Genomic DNA, 22358 nt, shown 5'->3' with positions numbered 1-22358 from the left:
AGTCACTGAGAGAAAATTGAAGTTGCTAAGAAGAAGAAAACATGGCCAAAGTAAGGACAGGTTATATGAAAAGACAAAATGTATAGCATTATCTTTTTTTTTTTAAGCTGCATGTTATTCATTTGGAATTAATTTGCTTATGAACAGATGATCTGGTGGGTCAAAGGAGAAGGGCTTTTATTAGGAATGAGTCAGTTGAATAATAACTTGAATATAGTGAACATGGCTGGCTCCAGGCACCAGCTTACCAAGCAGGTGCTAGGGGCGGCCACTTCTGAGAGGGGCGGCATGTCCAGCTGTTTAGCGGCAATTCGGCGGACAGTCCCTCACTCCTGCTTGGAGCGAAGGACCTCACGCCGAATTGCCACCGCAGATCGCGATCCCGATCGCGGCTTTTTGTTTGTTTGTTCGTTTGGCTGCTTGGGGCGGCCAAAACCCTGGAGCTGGCCCTGATAGTGAAGCACCCTTTAATTACATTGTTTTGTGTACATTAAATCTGTTCCTAGAACAGTTTTATTATTTTAGAAGTTACTCATTCAAGAAGTCTTCACTTTGTAAAACATTATATGAAACTGCAGAAGAGAGGCATTTATGTCATTTATTTTTTTCAAAGGGTGGCTGTAAAACTTTCATAAACATTTTATTCATATATAAGTGAGTTGTTTATAAGATGTAATCTGTATTTTTCTTCCTGTGAAGTTTTTTTTCTGACTACCATATTAAGAGTTAATTTTTAAATCTAGATTTAGCACTTATCTGACTTGTTTTCTTACCCTATGTTTTTGCCAACATTCTGAGTCAGATCCTTAACTGATGTAAATCAGTATTGCTCCATTTAAATCAATGGAGTTAGGTAGTTTTACACTAGCTGAATGTTTGGTCCTTTATTTGCTGCTGTTGCCTCTTCATTATCTGCAGATTTGCTTAGTTTTATTTCTCACTTTGGTTAGAGAACTGTGAGTGTCACCTGCATTCATCCTCTCTTCCAAACATAGGTCTTGACACACTAGAACAGGGGTAGTCTATTTTTTGTCAAGGTCCAAATTTCTTGCTCAAGGTATAGTCAAGGTCCAGACTCTAGTGAAAATAATAAAAAACAACAATAATGGTAATAATGGGTAAATAAAAAGATTTCAGGGTCTGTTCAAAAGCATCTGGCAGTCCAGATTTGGCCCCCAGTCCGCCTATTGACTACCCCTGTACTAGACATGTAACATTCCCTGATGAATCATTAGGCCAGTTCATAAACAATCCCTTTTATTTATAAATTATAAAAAACATTTGAGTAAATTCTTTTGCTATTACAAGTCATTTTTCTCAAAGCAATCTTGAGCAGAATCAAACAATTTGAATTTGAAACTAGGGTTAAAGTCCTAGTGAAGACAAGGCAGTCCTTGTCTTCACATGCATTAGCAGGTGCAGTTAAAGACTCCAGGGGATCATGGGGTTTAACTCAACCTGCCACAACTACAACTGCCTTGTTTTCACTAGCATTTTAACGTGTTATGCTAGGAGTCTACTACAGGCCACCTAACCAAGTGGAAGAGGTGGATGAGGCTTTTTTAAACAACTAACAAAATCATCCAAAGCCCAAGATTTGGTGGTGATGGGGGACTTCAACTATCCAAATATATGTTGGAAAAATACCACAGCGGGGCACAGACTATCCAACAAATTCTTGGACTGCATTGCAGACAACTTTTTAGTTCAGAAGGTTGAAAAAGCTACTAAGGGGGAAGTTGTTCTAGACTTGATTTTAACAAATAGGGAGGAACTCATTGAGAATTGAAAGTAGAAGGCAGTTTGGGTGAAAGTGATCATGAAATCATAGAGTTTGCAATTCTAAGGAAGAGTAGAAGGGAGTACAGCAAAATAGAGACAATGGATTTCAGGAAGGCGGATTTTGGTAAGCTCAGAGAGCTGATAGGTAAGGTCCCATGGGAATCAAGACTGAGGGGAAAAACAACTGAGGAGAGTTGGCAGTTTTTCAAAGGGACACTATTAAGGGCCCAAAAGCAAGCTATTCCGTTGGGTAGGAAAGATGTGGCAAAAGACCACCTTGGCTTAACCACGAGATCTTGCATGATCTAAAAAATAAAAAGGAGTCATATAAAAAATGGAAACTAGGACAGATTACAAAGGATGAATATAGGCAAACAACACAGGAATGCAGGGGCAAGATTAGAAAGGCAAAGGCACAAAATGAGCTCAAACTAGCCACAGGAATAAAGGGAAACAAGAAGACTTTTTATCAATACATTAGAAGCAAGAGGAAGACCAAAGACAGGGTAGGCCTACTGCTCAGTGAAGACAGAGAAACAGTAACAGGAAACTTGGAATTGCAGAGATGCTTAATAACTTCTTTGTTTCGGTCTTCACTGAGAAGTCCGAAGGAATGCCTAACATAGTGAATGCTAATGAGAAGAGGATAGGTTTAGCAGATAAAATAAAAAAAGAACAAGTTAAAAATCACTTAGAAAAATTAGATGCCTGCAAGTCACCAGGGCCTGATGAAATGCATCCTAGAATACTCAAAGAGCTAATAGAGGAAGTATCTGAGCCTCTAGCTATTATCTTTGGAAAATCATGGGGGACAGGAGAGATTCCAGAAGACTGGAAAAGGGCAAATATAGTGCCCATCTATAAAAAGGGAAATAAAAACAACTCAGGAAACTACAGACCAATTAGTTTAACTTCTGTGCCAGGGAAGATAATGGAGCAAGTAATTAAGGAAATCATCTGCAAACACTTTGAAGGTGGTAAGGTGATAGGGAACAGCCAGCATGGATTTGTAAAGAACAAATCATGTCAAACAATCTGATAGCTTTCTTTGATAGGATAACGAGTCTTGTGGATAAGGGAGAAGCTGTGGATGTGGTATACCTAGACTTTAGTAAGGCATTTGATACAGTCTCGCATGATATTCTTATGGATAAACTAGGTAAATACAACTTAGATGGGGCTACTATAAGGTGGGTGCATAACTGGCTGGATAACCATACTCGGAGAGTTGTTATTAATGGTTCCCAATCCTGCTGGAAAGACATAACAAGTGGGGTTCCGCAGGGGTCTATTTTGGGACTGGCTCTGTTCAATATCTTCATTAACGACTTAGATATTGGCATAGAAAGTACGCTTATTAAGTTTGCAGATGATACCAAACTGAGAGGGATTGCAACTGCTTTGGAAGATAGGGTCATAATTCAAAATGATCTGGACAAATTGGAGAAATGGTCTGAGGTAAATAAGATGAAGTTTAACAGACAAATGCAAAGTGCTCCACTTAGGAAGAAAAAAATCAGTTTCACACATACAGAATGGGAAGAGACTGCCTAGGAAGGAGTACGGCAGAAAGGGATCTAGGGGTTATAGTGGACCACAAACTAAATGAGTCAACACTGTGATGCTGTTGCAAAAAAACAAAAACAAAAAAAGCAAACTCTGCGCTGGTTAGGCGTCAACTGGAGTATGGTGTCCAGTTCTGGGCACCGCATTTCAAGAAAGATGTGGAGAAATTGGAGCGGGTCCAGAGAAGAGCAACAAGAATGATTAAAGGTCTTGAGAACATGACCTATGAAGGAATGCTGAAAGAACTGGGTTTGTTTAGTTTGGAAAAGAGAAGACTGAGAGGGGACATGATAGCAGTTTTCAGGTATTTAAAAGGGTGTCATAAGGAGGAGGGAGAAAACTTGTTCACCTTAGTCTCTAAGGATAGAACAAGAAACAATGGGCTTAAACTGTAGCAAGGGAGGTTTAGGTTGGACATTAGGAAAAAGTTCCTAACTGTCAGGATGGTTAAACACTGGAATAAATTGCCAAGGAGGTTGTGGAATCTCCATCTCTGAAGATATTTAAGAGTAGGTTAGATAAATGTCTATCAGGGATGGTGTAGACAGTATTTGGTCCTGCCCTGAGGGCAGGGGACTGGACTTGATGCCCTCTCGAGGTCCCTTCCAGTCCTAGAATCTATAAGAACACACCTTTTTCATAGTGAAGAAAAGGCCTTAGCTAGTGGCATTTCCCCTACTATATTTAAGGCCTCATCCTTGTTTTCATTTTCCAATGGTTCTGAGACAGGATGGGGTTGAAATCTTAAATATAAAAATGAATCACTAAAATGCTAGGTACTGTAATCTGGCAGCTCCTGCAGGTAATCCACTGCATCAGTATAACACACAGCTGTTCAAGCTTGCAAACTTCTCTTCTGTTCCTTCACAGAGTCTGGGTACCTAAGTAATTAGTTGCATGAAGCTGACAAAATCTCAACACTGTCTTGGCACCTGCTTTTTGGCATTGCCCATCATTACTTTTTGTTCTCCTAGACTTTCGTGACAAAACAAACATCTGGAGTGGGATTAATGGCTGCAAGACTCAGACGTCAATTTATGAAATATCGGTCTCTCACAGCAGCATTTCTAACGTATCAAAACCTGGCCCAGACATTGAATTGGTTGGTAGCTGTGGGGCTAGTTGGGAGGGGGAAGGTTGTTTTATGGAGGCTATAGTATGGGCTGGATATAAACTAGCCTACCTACTTGCATTTCTGAAATTTGTGAGAGTAGTTCTACAATTTAATATTATCTGTATTACAATAGCACCATGACAAGAGGCCCCAATTAAGAGCAGGGCCCCACTGTGCTAGGTGCTGTACAAACACATAGTGAGAGAGAGTCTCTGCCCAGAAGAGGTTGCAATCTAAGTAGAAAAGAAAGACCATCACCATTCTCCAAAGGAGCCCCAAAGTTTTGCTACTCCAACTCCCCTCCTTGGAAATATAGCAGTACAATTGGTGCCACGGGTTAATTCTTTTTTAAAAAACTGTCTTCAACAAGAAAGATAAAGAAAATAATTTAGAACGTGAGGGAAAGAATACATGCTAAGTATATACATATCCAAATCAGTGAGTCCAGGTTGTCTAGGTTACAAGGGGAATTAAACAGCATTACTATACTGCTGACAATTATTTTTTGAAAAGTCTTGGAAACTAAGGGAGATATCAGAAAACTGGAAAAAGGCAAATGTATGAATCTTCACAAAATAAAAGAAGAGTGAGCTTGGAAAAATGCAAGATAATAAACCTGGAGTACGGAAAATAATCCAAAACGTGGCTATTTAATGGGAAATTAAAAATGGAAAGTAGTAATGATCCAAAAGGGTGAGAAGCACAAGTGCAATATGCTCTATTGCCTTTTCCCAGCTAAGTAAACACAGTGCCTCTTTCTGCACCAGCTGAAGAGTCTGTGTAATCTTGGCTTCTCCAATCAGAGTAAATTCCAGCAACCCATTCAGAGGTGACACAGGTGGCCTCCAGCAAAGTACCTTCTAAATGAAGAAATTAATTAGCTGTGTCAGAATAGATCAGTGTCATCACTGGATTCCTGCAGCTACATTACTGCAGTAAAATTAATAGCTGTTCATATTTTTTTTTTAGTAAGACCTCACAATAAAATCTAGCTGTGCCCAAATGATTACACCTGCAAGAGGGGCAAATGCAGTGCCTAGGATCATATGGTCCTAGTTCAGTTACCTGTGCTCTGTCTCAGTCATGGCCACCCCATTCTCTCTCCTTGCTATCCCAACCCCTTCACACATGTATGCATGCACAAACACAGGCAGACACACACCTGCACATTGTTAGTCTGGTATCTCACTCCAATTCCCAGAGGACAAATGACCAAATCACAGAACAACTATCACACTTGGTATGAACTCACACACATACTGGCAGTGCCAGCAGAGAGGCCAAAAACTGAATGGACAATTGAAACTGAGCTACTTTCTCCACTTCTCAATTAGGGCTGAGTCATGTTGGGGGATGGTGTGAGGAAACCGGTCTTGTCACTAACTGTGTTGTACCTGTTCTTTGGATATTAGGATCTCTAGAATTATTAAATTTGTACTTTTCCACTAAAAATATATGCATAAATATTTAAATGTTCATCTGGCAAATGGGTTACATAAATCGCTGATAATCCTTTTGACAATTCCTATGGTCTACGTTCTCATAAACCTCAGGTATCAAAAATTAGATAACCTGTTATTTTGAGACAATCAAACCCAAATGACCCATTCAAATTAATGGATTAGAAGAATCATTGATCTGATCCATTTGGCAATTCCTGTTTTGTTCTACAGCCTCACAAAAAATCAGGTATCTTTTTTAAAAAATGACATATCCCTTCTGCCATTTTACAACAATCAAACCCAAATGATCACATTTTCAAAGCTGGCCATCAAAATATATACACACCTGATGTGTTGCACAAATTCTGCATTTATGTACATAAATGGGTAATTGTATAGCTACCCATTTACACTCACAGATGCAAGGTTTTATGGGTGCAGGAGGGTAGGGTGACCAGATGTCCTGATTTTAATAGAGACAGTCCCGATTTTTGGGTCTTTTTCTTATATAGGCTCCTATTACCCCCACCCCCGTCTCGATTTTTCACTTTTGCTGTTTGGTCACCATACAGGAGGCATTTGAAAATTCCGGCCAATTTCTTTAAAAAGCTCAAATTCTAAATGGATTAATTTATCATTGTGGTAGGGTGACCAGAGGTCCCGATATTATCGGGACAGTCCCGATTTTAGGGGACTTGTCCCTCGACTCAACCTTACATTGGTCAAGACGCACTTTGTCCCAATATTGGGGGATCATCTGGTGGAGTACGCAAGCCGGCGCCGGTGGCACTGCTCACCTCTTCTTCCTGGGCCCTGGGGCAACGCAGCTGAACTCCCAGCGCCCACCCACCCGCCCGCCGGCTGGCTGGAGTCTGCAGAGTGCTGCAGTCCCACTCCCCAGGCACGCACAGAGGCGGCGATGAGGTCTCCGCTGTGTGCTGCAGGGGCGGGGCTTGTAGGCGCCGGCAGCCAGCAGCAGACAGAGACCCCTCCCGCCCCCACCCCAACCCGACCGACCTTAGGAGACAGAGGGACGGGACCCGCCTGCTGGATGCTTCCTGGGAGCTGCTCCAGGTAAGGCTAGCACTGCTGGGACTCACCTGGCCCCCTGGCAGGTCCCTCTGGCTGGGGAGACGGGGGTTCTGCCTGCTGCCCCCCTCCCTCCCCGAGGGGGGAGGTGGAGACGGAGTGGAGGCAAGCTGGTGTGGGGTGGAGCTGCCAGTGGGTTCTCAGCCCCCACCAATTTTTCCTGTGCTCCGGCGGGTTTTTTTTGTTTTGCTCCGCCCCCCACCCTCCGCTCCCCACCCGCTCGCATCCCGATATTTCACCTCTGTCATCTGGTCACCCTACATTGTGGGGAAATGCCATTTTTTCTTTCCCTTCCATTCCTACTATAAGTACTTTCCTAAAGGATAATGGGAAAAGGAAAAGGAAAGTTTAAGACAAAAAAAACCCCCTAAACTAATCTGAAGGCATTTGAGGTTACAAAAAGAAAAAGCACAAGCAGAATCAATACTTAATTAATGTCCTTTAACACCCCTGCTGTAAGAGAAGTTTCCCAGATATTAACTGCCACTGCAACTTTTGCTGCAGGGAGAGAGCAAAGGCTAAAGCTAAAGTGTGTAAATGTCAGGGTGCAAAAAAAAAGGTGAAAGATGGGAAACTCTTGAGTTCAAAACCAAATAAACAAAGCCAGATGAACTAGTCTAGGGAGGAGGAGTAGAGAACCTAAGACTATTTTTTTACCTTTGGCTAAATCTTGCTGACCTTACTTAGGCAAGGCTCCCACTGAAGACAAAAGGAGTTTTTTCCTTAATAAAGCACTGCAGATTTGTGCCTGATAATGCTACCCTTCCTGCTGAATCGGCTCAGCTATAAATGATGTGACTGGTGTGACAGCAATAAACAGCTGTAATAATAGGTATCTCAATTCAGTGAAGAGACGCTAACATGTCTGAGAGGTGTTTAATATTAAGAATTTTTAACGTTAGTTCTAGGTTATTGACTCATGTTGCCTTTTGGGCTAGGGAGTTGGGCTTTGTTATTTTAGATAAGTTCTGGAAGTCTTTGGGTAGGAGTGAACATAAGAACAGCAACACTGGGTCAGACTAAAGGTCCATCAAGCCCAGTATCCTGTCCTCTGACAGTGGCCAATGGCAGGTGCCCCAAAGGGAATGAACAGACAGGTTATCATCACCAATCCCAGCTTTGGGCAAACAGAGGCTAGGGACACCATTCCTGCCCATCCTGGCTAATAGATTCATGGAAGATAGGTCTATCAATGGCTATCTAGCTCCCTTTTGAACCCTGTTATAGTATTGGCCTTTACAACACCCTCTGGCAAGGAGTTCCAGAAGTTGACAGTGTGTTGTGTGAAAAAATACTTTCTTGTGTTTGTTTTAAAACTGCTACCTATTAATTTCATCTGGTGGCCCCTTGTTCCTGTATTATGAGAAGGAGTAAATCACACTTCCTTATTTACTTTCTCTAGACCATTCATGATTTTAATAGACCTCCATCATATCCCTTAGTCGCCTCTTTTCCAGTGCCTTATCATTGTTATTATTACAATCATGTTTACCAGGGCTGTGTCACCCCTCACCAAATGAGTGAGCACCAGTGCATACTCACAAAGGGCCTGATCTAAAGTCAATTGAAGTCAATGAAAAGACTCCACTGGCCTGTGGATGAAACACCTATAGAACAGCCACCAAAACAAGAACATTGAAGTTGGTGGCTAGATTATAAACATGCAGTGATCTGGTGCACTTGGGTATTGACACACCAGAGAATACCTAAAGGTGTGGTGATGTCATAATTGGGACATGAGCAGTCTAACCTAGTGGTCAAAGCAGGAGTCAGGTTGGGTGAGTGTCCAAGACAGGCCTGAGGGCAAACCAAGAGTTGAGCATCAGGCAGGGTGAGGTTATCAGGAGACCAGAGGCAGGAGACAAACTTGAAAGCAGAATCATGGATTGATAACCAGAGTCAGGCTGGGTCAGGATACCAGGAAGTCAAGCCAGGGAAGCAGAACGGATCCCAGTTGCATGGACAACTTCCTCCTCCTATGGTGGGTTTATATAGGAGCTGTGGACCAATCAGGAGCCCCAGCATCTTGCCAATCAGGTTCCAGGACTGGAGTCCCCTATCAGGTTTCAGTTTCTGCCATAGCAACTGTTGGCAGGTTGGCACTTACTATCTCCTAAGAATCCTGTAGATACAGCTTTGAGACCCTTGGTTCCTGGCAGGTGAGCTAACTCACCAAGCCACTGCCTCCACTACTTTCAGAGACCTAAATCCCCAAGAAAGTCTAGTATTTATTTTGTCGGGGGATCAAGTCTGTACATTCTTTGGCTGGGTGTAAATCAGTTTTCAAGAAGAGAAAAAAATCAAGTTTCTGCTTTATATTTGGCTTCATGTTAAGACTGACTATGGAGATGTGGAAGCTTCTTCACTGTTAAGGTTTTGACTATCTTTATGTTAGAAGCTGGATTTTCATACACACACACACACACACACACACACACACACACGCCCCTCTTTAACCTCACCAAACCTGAATCAGCCTTCCTGAAATTTCTTGTGTTCTCACTCAGAAGGGAAAATGTGAGGATTAATCCAACAAGGCATATTTAAGATAACATTGCAAACAACAATAAAAGTTGTTTTAGGCATTTTGGCCCCAGGATATTAGGCCTTGGCTACACTTACCCGCTAGTTCGACAGCTGGAAATCGAACTTCTGGGTTCGACTTATCGCGTCTAGTCTGGACGCGATAAGTCGAACCCGGAAGTGCTCGCCGTCGACTGCGGTACTCCAGCTCGCCGAGAGGAGTACCGCGGAGTCGACGGGGGAGCCTGCCTGCCGCGTGTGGACCAAGGTAAGTTCGAACTAATTCGAACTAAGGTACTTCGAACTTCAGCTACGTTATTCACGTAGCTGAAGTTGCGTACCTTAGTTCGAATTAGGGGGGTAGTGTAGACCTGGCCTTAGAGAGACAAGGTGAGTGAGGTAATATCTTTTATTGGACAAACTTCTATTGTTGAAAGAGAAAAGCTTCTGAGCTTACACAGAGCTCTTCTTCAGGTCAGGGAAAAGTACTTAGAGACTTAGCTGTGACACGCTGAGTACCTTTCCCAGACCTGAAGAAGAGCTCTGTGTAAGCTTGAAAGCTTGTCTCTTTCAACAACAGAAGTTGGTCAAATAAAAGTGTGACAGTCTGTACCCTTATGTTCACCACTTTTACAAGACTATAATAAATTTTGTACAAAGTATGTCTTGTGAGGTATCATTTGAAAACTCATAATTTGCTGATCTTTATTGTCCTGGTAAAATATGCGTGACCACAATGTATGTAAAGTTACAAGATTCTACAGTAGGACATTGCTCAGACATGTTCCTACTTTAGAAAATCAAGCATAAACCAATTCCACAGAGAAAAAAGAAAAACTGATGCCTCAGCCAGGTATCAACATAATCAAATGGACTACCACCTAGTTAAGCGGCATTCTTTGGCAGAAAGATGGGTGTAAGCAAGATCACAGAACTAGAAAAATAACATAAGAACAACAGCAGAATCCGCATCATGTATACTCACAAATCCACTGGGCTCTGGGTTTCCTGTTAAAGTGAGATTAAGCATTAAGCTAGTCACCATCCTGAGGTCCCATTGAGGTTCAGGTTTAATTACCTTTTTATGTGCCTATTCCTTATTCATCTATTTCTGAGACCATATTTGATTAAGTCTTGACCTCTTGTCCATATTTGTCATTCCTGCTATCCATTTTGGGGGTTCTGTCAAACATTTGCACAAATAGAAGATTCTATGTACAATGTGGTTAAGGAAGTCTGGCTAAATAAAACCTTTGCAGTCAAGACAGTTTATCACAAGATATATATTGCTCAATCTTCTGACCCAAGGTTACTTACTAATGCTAACTTTTAGTAGGCCTAATGTGGCCTTGTGCTAGCTATTACCACCATGAGGCCTCAAGCTAAATACTAAGTGTCAGCCTCATTGCAATGTCCATCTTTACGTTTCTTTACTTATTCCTACTTACATTATAGCTTTAGTTTCATTTGCACTAATTTATCAAGTATCTTCACTCTTTCTAACATATAAATGATTATTTACCTGAGCTCATGTCATAGGTCAGAGGTCAACACTAGGTTGAATTCAGGTAGCTCATGGTCACTGCTTCTAGGCTCTCTTTTATTTACAGTTTTTCTTCAAATATTTTTTAATTGGATAAAGTTGAGCTCTATTGTTTAGTCATGATTGATTAGATAAGTCACTTGGTAGTGTTTCTGTTCTCTAAACGGATCAGTACATCAGCCTTTCTAGCATGAATTTTTGCACATCCAAATTTAAATTCAGTTTCCATGCCTATTCTCACATGAGCCTTTGAAATTCCTTCTCACAAACATTTATGCCAGGGAAGCTCAAACGTCCAAGGTTTGTAAACCCAAAAGGGGTGTTTTCATGGTCAAATCAAATTCATTTAGCCTTTTGAAAAGTCTCCAAACTTTAATATGCATCATTTAAGCAGATGTTTAAAGCATTTTTCTCACATGCAGATGAACCCACTGATACAAAGCAACAAAATAAACCTTTTACAATAAACTATCTCCTTCTTTTTACATATAACCAGCATACACTGGTAAACAAGACTGGTTCCTGCAAATAAAACCAATTAAGCAGAAAATAAGTATTTAATTTGTACCATCCTATTATCTCAAACACTCTGAAGAAAATAAACTTTTATATGGCTTTCCTTAAAAGGATCTTATTTTGCAAATTATTTTTTTTAATTACATGAATGATCTTTGTTCAGAAAATGCCCTGTATTTTTCAATATCAAACCTACAGGAACAGGACAATTCTGATTGATTAAAGATGTTTATATCAGAGTCCAGCCAGGATCTGTTATTTCACTAGTCATAGACCACAGCAGGCCACGCATTCTTGCAGTAAATACCACCTCAAGCTCCCACTGAGGAAATGACCCCCTACCCAGTAGACCTCAGATTGTACATTCTTAATAGTGCCCTATCAACTTTTATCTCTTTAGCTGCTCACTAGCAAAGTTTTAAATATGAGGGGGAAAGCTTCATTGCTTTAAAAAAAAATCCCATCTCATTTTGACTATTTTACAGAAAATGCTGCTTCAACTCATGTTGGGATTTTAGTTTACAGAGAGCCTTGTGACATTATCTGATTAAAATATGACCATGTAGGTCATTGTTGCTACTACGGTTATATAATTGCAACAAATCTTGTACAAAGTGTGTCATGTAAGATGTCTATGGAAAAGTTATGATTTGCTGAATACTATTATACTATTTGTATGCATGGATTGTTTTTGTATCTGAAGTTATGAATATTAATTATGTACCTGTATTTCAAATGTTTGCTCCTGTGGTAACACCCACAAAGTATTTAGCCCACACATGATGAAGGGACTATTCAAGTTAAACGGCCCATCAAGGAACACTTAACTCTCAATGGACCATGGAAGATGCCCATCAACACCTGATGAACTTTCATGTGAACAGTTCTAACTAGAGTATGGGTGATAGCCCCAGCTATGACTCAGCAGAGCATGCAAGGGCATGTGACGAGACCATGTGACACTAAACTCCATCATGTTACCTGTATTTTGCCACAAGCTGTGCAGAGGGTTTTGTTTGAAACAATGGGTTTCCCTCCACATGGCAGAAGCTATAAAAGGCCCTGGAAGTATCTCCACTTTGCCTCTTTCCTCCTCAAACATCTGGACTATGAATTTATACTAATGGGAGTATTCCAACCAAGGGACTGAGGACCTTCCAATGATTTGGAAGCAACCAGAGATTTAAGAAGATGACAGTTTATTTCATCACTGTTTTAATCTTAATCCAAGAACCTTGCAATTATTGTATGCATTTGATTCCTTTAACCAATTTTAACTCTCACCTCTTTCTTTCTTTTTATAAATAAACCTTTAGATATTAGATACTGAAGGATTGACAACAGCATGGTTATTGGGTAAGATCTGAGTTATATATTGACCTGGCTATAAGGCTGGTACTTTGGGATCAGAAGAACCCTTTGTTTGATTAAATTGGTTTTAAGTAACCACTCATCATTAAGTCTAGTGTTTTTGGTGGTGATACAAGGACTGGAATACCCAAGGAGGCTGCATTTCTGACTTCTTGTTAGCCAGCGTGGCGAGACAGGAGTTTACTTTTGTTGCTGGTTTGGTTTAGCTTACAGAAGACTAAGTACCAGTTTTGGGGTGTGTCTGCCCTATTTCTCAGCAGCTTGTCCTGAATTTGGTATTCTCAGTTGTGACCCACTGAGGCACTGTGACAAGCCTAAAAAAACCTGGAGTATAAACTAAGATGCCTAAACCTTAGCCATGTGGTACTGTACTGATGCATTATACAGTGACCTGATCTGTAGTATTGATTAATACAGAGAAATGCACAGCTGACAGGGTGAGAAAAACTTGTAGAGGATGGTAACTGAAAGAAAATGGGACCTTTCTAATACTGAAAGTGTGGGAATAATCAAATGTTAGACACATACTTCCCTTCTCTTCCCCTGCACAAACTGGGGCATGTTGGAAGACCTATTAGAAATAATGCCATTCTGAGGGGAGGGTGTTTTGGTTTGATTAAATGCAATATGTTGTTTGAAATTTAGACTGTTTTCAGTTTAATAGAATCATCTCACTACAGTAGAACCTCAGAGTTACAGACACCTCGGGAATGGAGGTTGTTCATAACTCTGAAATGTTTGTAACTCTGAACAAAATGGTTCCAAATGAAGTGTGCGGTTGACTGGTCAGTTCGTAGTTCTGGTGTTTGTAACTCTGAGGATTCTACTGTACTTGATTGAAAGGAGGATCTAGGAACGGCCTGTGAGAGCAGGGAACAACAGCAGTTCACACAGACACTGCTGCTCACAGCCAGGGTGCCAGATGCTGTTGAGAGAGCCTCCTACTGAGCCAAGAAAAATCTCCCCCGCCGCAGACCCACCACGCAGACCCTGTCACCCCCCTGAGTCTCACAAAGCTGCTGAGAGGGCTGGCCAGTCAGTGTGTGCCTTGTTGCTGTGGGAGGAGGCGGCACTGGAGTCCTTAAGCGTGTGGCTCCACTGGAGGTGGAGGTGTACTTTCCAGCTCGGGTAGACATACCTGTGCTAGCTCAGTCACCTCTACCACACTAAAAATAGAAATGTAGCCACTGCAGCACAAGCAGTAGGAGGGGAACTGCCCGAGTACAATCCTGTCCAAGGTACATTCTTTGGTGGCTAGTCTGTGCTGCTGCCTGCACCACGCCAGCTAAATTTCTGTGTTTAGCACACTAGCTCGATCAGAGCTAGCATGGATAGGTCTACTCGAGGTGGAAGTTACACCTCCAGCTCCAGTGTAGACATGCCCTGTGAGCAAGGAGCAGGAGCCCATCTTAGTGGAACCAATGCAGTTGCTGCACAAGGGGCTGGATGGGGGGAGCCATGCAGGGTATGTGTGCCCATTGTGGAGCAGCATGTGGGGGAACATGGATGTTCATGGCCAGGAATCTGCCTCTGCTGGGATTCTCCTGTCCCTCATGCAGCAGAGGATGGCTATGTAAATGCTTCACATTGCTTACAAAAGCCATTGGGTTGAGACAGCTTCCACCAAGCTTCCACCTCTCTTTCTCTCCCATGCATCTCACCAGTGCCTGGCCTCCATCTGGATTTTGGCCTTAATATTATTTCCAGTATTTGATAGAGTACTTAGTCAGTACGAGCACTCAGCAAAACAGCTGCTTAGAAAACAATGCTGGGAAGCCTGGCACAAACCAGCTCCCCATCCTCTCCGACACACACAGCCTCTCTCTTACTCCATAGATTTTTCACAGCCTTGCCTTGTTCTAATAAAATGTCCTCCTTTCTCCTGCCCCCCTCTCTGCTCATCTGGTCTGGTACACCTGGAAAGGTGATGCACAAGAACAGCCTAACAACTCTATTAGTTATGAGTCCTGACTCCCCGATAATGAAAACACTACTGAAGTCAATTGAGTTACTTTTACTTTCCAGTTTTTACTAGTTTTTCCATTTTGTGCTATAATTATTATTTATGACAACGATAATGTTATTGCCCGGCTTTGATGGAATTGCCTGGTTTTCTCTAGGCATCATTTGTTTAATTTCTGTTTGGAAATTAGTATAATGTCTCAGATAGCGTAGTGAGGTGAACAGTTTAAAAGTCAATAATCAATCACGAAAGAAGGGAATGAATGACAATGGGGAAATGTCTAGAAGTGTTTTTAGAACATGAGATTTCTAATTTTTTTTTGTCTATAAATATTTCAGTAAAAGGACAAAATGCTTACCTTTCCATTTTCAACTGCCATTAGTGTTCCATGTCCTGGAAAAGATTCTAATGGCCTCTTGAACACTGAAGTAATTTGAGTCCATTTGTTTAATAGTCAGGGATTAAAAGCAGAAACAAAGAGATCATTAACCATGAAAGTTACACACATCTGTTGATTTTTAATAATTAAAACAGCAAATATTTCATTGGTAAAATAATGCAGATCTTAGTATAGCAAGATTCAATGACATAAAATCAGGTCAATAAGATGTCCTGCCAAGCTCACTTTCTGCTCAGATAGGGCTTTTTATAGTAGTCTTGGACTCAGCTGCTAAGCAAAGAAAAGATTTTTAGTACCGTACACAAATTTTTCAAGGTGGACAGAATCATAGAAGATTAGGGTTGGAAGAGACCTCAGGAGGTCAGTTAGTCCAACCCCCTGCTCAAAACAGGACCAACCCCAGAGAAAGTCCACAGAGCTCTGCAGTACTTCAGTCATTCCCTATAAGGCTTAAGTATGGGTTTGATCCAGCCAGTCAAACTGGTGGATCTTCCCATGCTCTTTAAAAAGAAGAAAAGGTGTGAGGAAGGGGAAAGTTACATGTTTACAAACAGTTTGACTATTAATTTTATTTATACAGATTTTGTTTTTGTAGGTACTTCTCCTTTATTGCAAGTGCTTGACAAATTTTAAAGGATACAAAGTAAACCAAATTCACTGTTCACCGCTCTGCATCTGACCATCTGTATCCCTCCACCCACCCCAGTTCCAAAGACAGTAAAGAAAAGATGAGCAGTTCCAGTGTTGCTGGCCTGCTGTGTGACCATGGGCAAGTCACTTTCCTCCCTCTACCTCCACTTCCCCCTCTGTAAAATGGAGATAATGAAACTTACCTCTTTTGTAAAGTGCTTTGAGATTTATGGATGAAAAACACCATATAATTGCTAGATATTGATTATTATTCATAGAGAATGCCCTGCTAGCATGGTTAGATATTACAGTGGTGAGCACTTTAAGACTCCTAAAATAGAGAGCAACGCCTCCCTTTATACCACTTATCACAACTGCAGTGCTATTGCACAGGAGAAAAGGAGAGCTATTAAGTAATCTGGTATCAAACAGGGCAAAACAGCAGATTTTAAAAAAATGCTTTGGCTAAAGTAAGAACCTCCCCAGAACTGAAACTGATCTTTGTAAGGTTTGAAAAAGTTCCCTTACCTTTCTTCCCTTGTTCCCTGGAGTAGAGGTGGAAATGCTGAAGTTCTGTGGGAAATGTCTGTTCTTGAGTTATTTCTAGTCTGACCAGAAACAAGGAGTATATGAAATCTCATGAGAGCATGTTTTCATGAAGTGTCCAGGCCAATTTTGCAGACTAAAGCAGTTTGGATAGTTTAGATAAGCATCTATGCATTTATGTATTCATCCACACTAAACCAAACCTAAAATTATGTGGAGGAGTCTGTCTCTAGACAAGACATGTAACTGAAAGAAATCCATTGATCATTTCATGCCGCTGAGATTTAATTGTATTGTTAATGATGAGTTCGGGCACCGGGAGCCTTGGATGTGTGTCTTTTGAGTTATTTTAAAAATAAATAAATAAGGATGTAGCAATTATCTTCACTATCCCAGCTAAAGGAGGCAATGTCAAGAGCACATTTGGAAATCAACTGAATTGAGAAAATGTTGGCAGCTTTTAATAATTTGCTAAAGAGAGAAAGTTGTTTTACTCTAGAATTTCAGTTCTTTTAAAAACAGACAACACTTTGTCCCACTTGCGGGCAGTGATATGTTAACACAGGAAACATTCTTCAGATGACAAGGCTGTCTCTCACTGCAGCACTGGCTGGCATCTTCCTGGCCCATTTGTCCCAAATTTGGCGTTCATTTCTCTACCCGTACGATAGAGATAGAGTCCCCTTGGAAATCATTGTGCTTTACCCATACATCATCAAGCAAATGCTTTTCAGAATGAAATAAAAGGCAATAATAAATAATATAAATGCAATGTGCTTAAACAGAACATTGTGCTTCTCTCCAAATGAGCATTACATAGCAATAACATGAGCAATAAAATTATAATTACTAATTCCTTTATGTCAACTTTCCCTTGGAAAACTAATGAGGAATTTAATTGCTCAAGAATAACAGACTAAATTTTAAAGAAAAGAGTCTCAATAGGTTGTAAAATCAGAATTTTACTAAAATCAATTATTTAATCTATTTAAATACATTAAAAATAATGACCAGGCAGATGGCAAAATATCAGTTTACTTTGAGATATGGGAGAACTCATTTAATTTAATTCTGAACCTACTCAAACAACGTGGGTTTAGAATTCAATAACTTTTTATAGAATTCTTTTTGGAAATTAAACTCCTCCACCTGCTGTTCCCCTTCTTTCCCACCCACTCATCTCCAAACCTTATTACTCTCCCATTCCTATACTGGTCTTCAGCGTTCTTTTTTTCCCCATGAGAAAGTTCATCCTTTACACTACCAGCCTGAGCCAGCTGTCCTGAGACCTCACAATAAGACATGTGCCTGACACCGGAAACAGAACCCCCATAGTGTCAGTGGGCTGTTTCTAAAGTAAAAGAAATGGGAAAGGCAGGAAAACATCTTAATGTGTTTTTGGAACAGTTTGATAGTCAAATAGTCTGATTAATGGTCTAATGCAGAGGTTCTCAAACCTCACTTGAAGCTCAAAACTGCTTGCCAGCCACTATGGTAATTTTAATCAGTTTAATTAAAATGGATTCTTATTCTGATAAAAGACTTTGTAAACCGCTGGTCTAATACATGAGCTGAAGCTTTGCTGTGGCTTCTAACAGGCTTCTGTTCCAAAGAAGAAGAGAATGGCCTTTTCTACTATAGACCCCTATTCCTGAATGCAAGGAAGTCCCACTGAACTTGTGGCAAGAGAGTAGAGCCTGCAAACATTAGGAAGTTCATCACTAGTCAGATGTCTTTCAGTTGTTTGAAATTATTATTTTAAGATCTATATAAGGATCATGTACATGGGGGGTAAAGTTAAAAGAAAACATTGGCATAAATGTGTATAATACTTTTTTCCTCCATTACAGTACACCCCCTAGACCCATGTGAATGTCAGTGATTTTGTACAAATCACTAAAGAATACAGACATTGTGTAAATAGTTTCAGTGAAGAAATGAGGTGGAAAACCTCATTTTACAGTAGAAAGAATAAATAGTATTGTTTACCACTCGACAGAGCTAAAAGCCACTGAGCTTTAGAGATGGCTGTTCATTCCCAGGGCTGCTAGATAAAAATACAGTATAAAGCAATGAATTTCAACAGTGAGTTTCAAGTAACAGTACCAAGACTCAATTTTTTTTTTTTTTAAAAGAAAACACACACCACACAGTTTAGGTCAGATTCTGATCTCTTTTATACCAGTATAAATAGGGGGGAGGGATAGCTCAGTGGTTTGAGCATTGGCCTGCTAAACCCAGGGTTGTGAGTTTAATCCGTGAGGGGGCCACTTAGGGATCTGGGGCAAAATCAGTACTTGGTCCTGCTAGTGAAGGCAGGGGGCTGGACTCAATGACCTTTCAAGGTCCCTTCCAGTCCTAGGAGATAGGACATCTCCAAATCCAGAGTAACATGATTAATTTCAGAGGAGTTATTTTAGATTTACTCTGGAGTAAGTGAGAACAAAACCTAGCTCCAAAATAATTGAAAGTAAGGGCCAGATCCCAAGTTCTTTATTCAGTTATGTCTCAGGCAGATGCCCACTGAAGTAAAGAAGATGTTGCCTGAATAAAGAGTAAGTAGAAACAGAACAAGGACTTTAAGACTGGGACTAATATTTGTAGGAATTAGCAAATTATAATTAATTTCTCATACTATAGATCTACTGCATTGAGATAGCCTAATGCTAAGCCCGTTGAAATCAATGGGAGTTTTTCATTATTGGTTACACAGTTATGGTGAATATTATGAGAATGATTAATCTGTACCACATATTGGATCTGCTCCTGCTCCCATTGAAGTCAATGGGAAGCAAATTAGAACCATTACAAATGGGCTTGCAGAATACAATTTATTTTTATTATTTCAATGGATAATAATGTTTATGTTTGTTATCAATTTATTTTTGTTACATTATCAATTTAAATTTTCACAGCTGCACAAAATTATGGGTTTTAAGTTTTTTTTCTATTTTCATTCATTTAAATTTTCACAGTTGTGGGAAATTATGGGGGTGTTCAAACAATTATTATTTTATGTCAGTAGACATTGAGGTTAAAAAAAATTAACCTTTATAACTATTAAAACACAAACTGTCAACATCACATGTCAAACTACCTAAAGTAAATATCCTTAAATCAAACTTTGATAAGTCCTTCAAGAATCCCCCTTTCCTTTGCCTATCTGTAAGCATGGACTATAATTGATGGAAATATTTTTAATTGGTTTGCATGTGTACGGTGACATTAATGTTTACTGACATTTACCGATATAAATCTAATACTTCTAAGCCTAATTATAAAGCGTGAAAGTGTTTGCTCTAACTGTAGGTAGAGCTGCTGTTTGAAGAGATGCAGGTTCTTCAGAACCACCTCTGGTTTCATTTCTCAGTCATAACAGGTGGCTCATATCTTCAGTCTCAGTCTCACATGTGGGTCTCTACATTGTGAATCTGCATCTTTAAGAGTGGGGGGGGGGTATTACTCTAAACCCTGTTTCTGGAAGGGATTCTACAAGTAATGTACAAGGAAACTGAACTCTAACATATTTTCTTTTTAAAATGGCATCTTATCGAATTTGTCTTGAATTGGTTAAATGTGACTCAGAGCAAATCAGTTTGACCACACTGAAAACACCACCTTGCTATAACATAATCCCATATGATCTCATGGGAATCATCCCAAAGAAAGAAGCAATTTGGTGTCTGTATCCACAGATCAAAGTTGGGACTGGTAAAATGATAGATGGTCACTAAAAGCACATGTTCCTGGAGAAATGGTCAGAAAAAATTAAGGGACACAAAAATGGTATCAGAACAATGTGATTTCTGTTGAATGGTGTCACTGTAGTGTCATAATTCTGTCTATATTATTTAACAGTGCTATGAAATAGATTTAAAAAAAAAAACCACTTGCAAACACTTAAACATATTGGGCTAGTCATTTAGTGCTCTATGGAATGGAGTTAGTCAGAATGAGCAAAAGGATATAAATGTAGCCAATATTTATGTTACACAATGTTATCACAAAGGCAACACTACAAGCCAGAAGTAGCAGCAATCAAAGGATAGAATCTAGATGATATGGGGGAAAAAAATCACTTGGTTATCATTCATTTTAAACTTTAGTGGATTTTTTATGTAGTATTACAGGGGAAATATGACCATTAAATAGCATGCACCCTAATTGTTTAAGGGCCTGCTTTCTGAAAGCCTTACTCATGTGAGTAATCCCACTGGTTTCACTATTAGCAAGCAGTATAGAAACCATCATTTAGTCGTTTGCTTTCAGTTCATTTTTCTTACTGCATTCGGATTTCACTAACCTCTTCCACTATTTATTTCTGAGTAATAAATAATGTTCCCCCTGGGATGAAGTAATTTGTTACCCACACAGAAACTTAAATTCTAAATATGTTTGCTGAAGTTAAGAGGTTATGATAAATAATTTTAGAATGAAAATAAAGAATTCTAAGTTGCCACAGATTTCCCAGGGGAATTCATACAACACCTCTCACAGTATACTAATTGTATATAATGATTGAATTTTATTACATCCCTATTTTTTTATTATTTGTTACCTGTCCCTTTACAATAATAAATGACTTTATATATATATTATTTTATATACATACACACACACACACACACACTTATACTGAGGGGAAATGCATATGTGATGGGTTGTCACCCCTAGGGTACAGTCTGGGAGCCAGGGGAGCCACTGCACTCCTCTAAGACACATACAGTTTGGAGACACAGCCATTGGGGGGAGGGATAGCTCAGTGGTTTGAGCATTGGCCTGCTAAACCCAGGGTTGTGAGTTCAATCCTTGAGGGGGCCACTTAGAGATCTGGGGCAAAATCAATACTTGGTCCTGCTAGTGAAGGCAGGGGGCTGGACTCAACTCAATGACCTTTCAAGGTCCCTTCCAACTCTAAGAGATAGGATATACTCCATTAATTTCATTTCATTTCATTCTCACCAGGCTCTGTTAGCACCCAACACAACTGCAGGTGGCGCCACTCACCCAAACTGAGCTACCTGAGTGCAAACAGCAGACACCAGCCAATTTCCCAGTGCCCCAGGCACGCACCAAACTCTGGAGTATAAACCCAAAATTATATCATCTTGCACTGCACAGGGATCTGTACAATGTAAGCTCATAAATAGTTCATCCTTCGCTCAATGTGCAGAGGAATATGCAACAAGCATGTGTTAACCAAGTTGAGATTTTCCCCAGACACTTCAGCCGAAGGCACACTGGTTTAGATAAAGCAAAACACACGTTTTTAACTACAAAAAGGTAGATTTAAGTGATTAAAAGTGATAGCAAACAGATTAAAACAGATTACCTAATAATTAAACCTAACTGCAAATTAAGCCTAAAATAATAGAAAGATTGGATATTAATTAGCAATCCGTAGCCCTGGCTGATGATACAAGCAGTCCACCAGGTTTCCATACACAAGCTAGAAATCCTTTTAGCCTGGGACCAGCACTCCCCCCGTTCAGTCTTTGTTCTGCAGGTGTGGGCAGTGAGGCCAGTAGATGATGTCACATCGCATCTTACATAGCTTTAACATATAGCAGGAACCCTTTTTCCAGAAATAGTTCCCAGCCTGGTTTGTGGAAAAATACAGGTACCCAAAATGGAGTTCAATATCATGTGGTCTGGCCACATGCCCTTGCTGAGTCATAGCAGCCATTGCTTACAGGCTCCATGAAATGTTTACAGGAAGGCCAAGCTTTTCCACAGCCCATTGCAGATGAGCCATTAGCACTGTCTAGCTTCACCATTGTTCCTGAAAGGCTACCTGTGGGTGTTTATCAGAGTAAGCACATTTGAAATACAACTCCATAGTCAATATTCATAACTTCAGATAAAAAAAAATG

This window comes from Trachemys scripta, chromosome 1 (assembly GCF_013100865.1).
Source record: "Trachemys scripta elegans isolate TJP31775 chromosome 1, CAS_Tse_1.0, whole genome shotgun sequence".
NCBI lineage: Eukaryota > Metazoa > Chordata > Testudines > Emydidae > Trachemys > Trachemys scripta.
The sequence above is the reverse complement of the archived record's forward strand: the minus strand, read 5'-3'. Positions refer to the sequence as shown.